This window comes from Sinocyclocheilus anshuiensis, unplaced genomic scaffold (assembly GCF_001515605.1).
Source record: "Sinocyclocheilus anshuiensis isolate Anshui unplaced genomic scaffold, SAMN03320099.WGS_v1.1 scaffold147, whole genome shotgun sequence".
Lineage (NCBI taxonomy): Eukaryota > Metazoa > Chordata > Actinopteri > Cypriniformes > Cyprinidae > Sinocyclocheilus > Sinocyclocheilus anshuiensis.
This window is the reverse complement of record NW_015549585.1, coordinates 680318-683850: the sequence shown is the minus strand read 5'-3', so window position 1 is coordinate 683850 and position 3533 is coordinate 680318. Positions and strand designations below refer to the sequence as shown.

Genomic DNA, 3533 nt, shown 5'->3' with positions numbered 1-3533 from the left:
GGCAGGGGTGCATTTAACCTTCTGAGTGCAAGTGATGACTTGAAAATGATATATATTTTTTTTTTTTAATTTTTTTTTTTAAAAATTTTTACACTTAGTTGCATTTAGTGTAATTTTTGATGATATTTTTTAAATTTGAATAAAACACTTTTTTATATGCATTTTATTTGCATTTAGTGTCAATTTGCATAGTAGCATATCAGACAAATGTACACATTTATATATTCTCCTCTATATTTTTGTTTGCAATATAATGCGACAAAAAACAAGCATCTTGTCACAAAAAAAAAAAAAGATTCTTAATGGCAAAGTTGACTTACTGTGAACTTACTGAAAAATAAAGTTTTTTATGTCACTAATTTTAGTCAGTTACTTCCCTCGACTGAAATCAATAACCATTAGTGGTTCAGTCGTTGGAAAAGTTTGTGTTTCCAAACAGTCCTAAAACAGAGATTTCTGCGTGTCTGCACTTTCCATTAGCGTGCACGAACCCATAACAAAGCGCATTTTAAAGTGCATGTGTGTTGCACGGGTGGTTGCACATGAGGGTGATTTATCGTAGTCCATCTCCAGCCTGGAGAGAATGGAACAGGAGCTCAAAGAAAGGCTGAGTTCCTGCTCTTCCTGATCAAAGCCGCAAGTTCCCTCCTCCCGGGGCGTATTATTCTCCGGCCCTGACAGTCCCGCGGATCCGTCTAAGAGACGGGAATAGATCGGCACATAGCAGCGCTGTGATTTTTGTCCTGGGAGGAATGTGTGCGTGTGTGGCTGAGGGAAAGACGGGGATGTCCCTCGCTTCCGTCTGCCAGGGCGCTATTGAACTTGGTAATGCGAGCTTTCGGCTGACCAGCGGGACAATGTTGCCTGTTGTTCGCTCGAGGTTAATTCTTTTGACTAAGGCAGGACTTGACACAGCTCAGGTGTATATTAAAGAATCTCGAAGAAGAAAGCCTTGGGTGTGGGGCCTTTTCCTAATGCACTTAGCTTAAAGGGACAGTCCACCCAAAAAATGAAAATGCATCAATTATTCACCCTCAAAGATATTTTGGATGGTCTTAAAGATGCTCTTTTCCATGCAATGAAAGCATTTTGTGACCAGAAATATGTTTTAACCTCCAAAAAGGACAAAAAATACAATAAAAGGCAAGAATTTAAGTAATTTTTCACATAGTCTTTCACAAATCTCATTTGCACTGCCGCATATTCAGTTATCGTATGCCATTTTCTTCACAAAAAAACTTACTCTTCATCAGTTCTCACATTTTTGCGTTCAGTTATGAGACAAACCAGAAGCAATAGCATTTGGTTTCTGACAACAAACCTAGAATCATGCATGCGCATGTTTCCTGTCCAAAATTATCATATGGCTCCATAATTAGTTATATTTGTGTCTTTTTTTTAAATGCAATCAAATATACTGTGTTTGAGAGCAAAACTTATTATATTTTATACTATTTTATATATTATATATATTTTATATTTAATAAAAAAAATAAAGGATTGCAAATAAAAAGTCTTCTTAAGGCTGTTTTAATTACAAAATAAGCAACTGATAACTTTTTGATCAAACTTTGTATAACAAAGATTTGCATCAGTTATCAGTTACTTTATTTTTGTGATTAAAACAGCCTTAAGAAGACTTTTTTTATTTGCAATCTTTTATTTGACTTAATTCCAAAGTGTGTTGCTCTTAAACACAGTATGTTTGATTGCATGAAAAAGACACAAAAGTAACTCCATTAAAGAAGATTGAGAAATTGCGCACAAAATATACACATTTTCGGTGCATTTATGGTGTTTTTAGTCATTTTTGGAGTTCCCATTCACCCTCATTGTATGTGTGATGCGTGAACATTTTTCAGAATTTCTCCTTTTATGTTTTAAGCCATACAGGTTTAGCATGACATGAGGGTGAGTGAATGATGACCGTTTAAATTTTTGAGTGAAATTTTACATACATTTTTCATGTCATGAGCTAACAATGAATAACATTTTTTTTCAACATTTATTAATCTAGATCAGGGGTTCCCAAACTGGGGTTTGTGAGGGATAAAAACATAAAAATTCAACAAAAAAAAAAAATTAATGTTAATAAATGTACATTACTTAAAAAAATCAAAATAAAACACAAAAAAAGATTTAGAAATATTTAGTTTGTTTACGTTCATGTTATGTGACCATTAACCAATATTAGAGAACCATGAACATGCAAATGTGTTTTTACATTATTGAAATATTAACTTCACAGATGGTGCTTCAAGTGAATATTTTAGGTCAAATGGATTCAGGTGACAAACATTTTTGAAAATCCCTGATGAAATGAATATTGATATTTTAATAGTGATGCAACCAAAATGCATTTTTTACAGATATACTGAAACCAAAGTTTTCATTTAGCCAAAAATAAAGTTTCAATTAATTAATCAAATTTATTAATAATCAACACTCAAATAAAATATAAATGTAATTTATACATTTAAATAAAAAAAAAAAAAATGTGAAAATTTTTTTTTAAACTTGTGTTTATATCAACTTTTTCATGATATAATTATGTTTTACTCCAATTTGTTGTTGAATATTTATACTTCAGGTATATTAAAAACTTGTTTCATGACACATCATTAAATAATGAATGTTTAGTGAAGTTTTGTTTACACATCAACTGAAAACATCATCTCTAGAAATTACATTAACCTAGATTAATAAATGCTGAAACACTATTTTTCATTGTTAGTTCATAATACCTAATGCATTAACTTGATTACTTAAAGCAGCCCTCTATAAGAGCCGAAAAAAAGCAAGGAAAACGAGAGCGCACAACCAGTTCTGCAGCTTTTTTTCCACCTTCACTGGTGTTTTTGAAGGTTGTGTGTGATGGGCGGCTCTCTCTTGATGCTATCTGTAGGCTGGCGGAGGTGTGGAGTTACACCCGTCCCATCAGGCTGCTCCCCGCCGCGGTAATCAGAACCACACAGAATGTGTGCGGGAGCCTTTTCTTCTCCCCTCTTCCCTCTGCAACTGATAAGACAGAAATCTAATTAAAAGGGAGGCAGGCTGGCACACTTTGAAGGGCACAGGAATGCTCCTCTGGCACGCACGCTCCCGTCCGCTCTGTCTTCAGGGGTGCTAATAAACAAAGAAACAGAGGGAAAGAAAGGAAGGTTAAAAAAGGAGGAAAAATGGTGCATGCTTTAAAAGTTTCATGCCGTTTCCAGTCTTGAAAGTTTATGGCGGGACTTAAGCAGGTTTACAGTAGGTTCTGTGCACATCCCACACATCTGAAATTGCAGACTTATGCTGTAAGGCCGAACTATACAGCTGTCTATGGTGTTTCACAATCCTATAAACTCATTAGAAAATGTAAAAAATCTACAAGGAGTATGCTCTATAACCACCCATATTTGCATATTCAGTGCTTCGGCCAAGAATTGCACCAGTTAACTGAGAATCTTAAAGGTACAGTAGCAAAAACAGCTTGTTTATTCAGGTCAGAAAGGGTGGGAAATGGTAGTAAAAAGCTACATTTACATTCT

General features: G+C 34.6%; 1 protein-coding gene across 1 annotated transcript in view; it reads left to right on the top strand.

Moving 5' to 3' along the window:
• LOC107657971 (interleukin-17 receptor D-like) overlaps positions 1-3533 on the top strand; it is a 49209-nt gene that overhangs the window by 28538 nt on the left and 17138 nt on the right. The window lies entirely within an intron of this gene.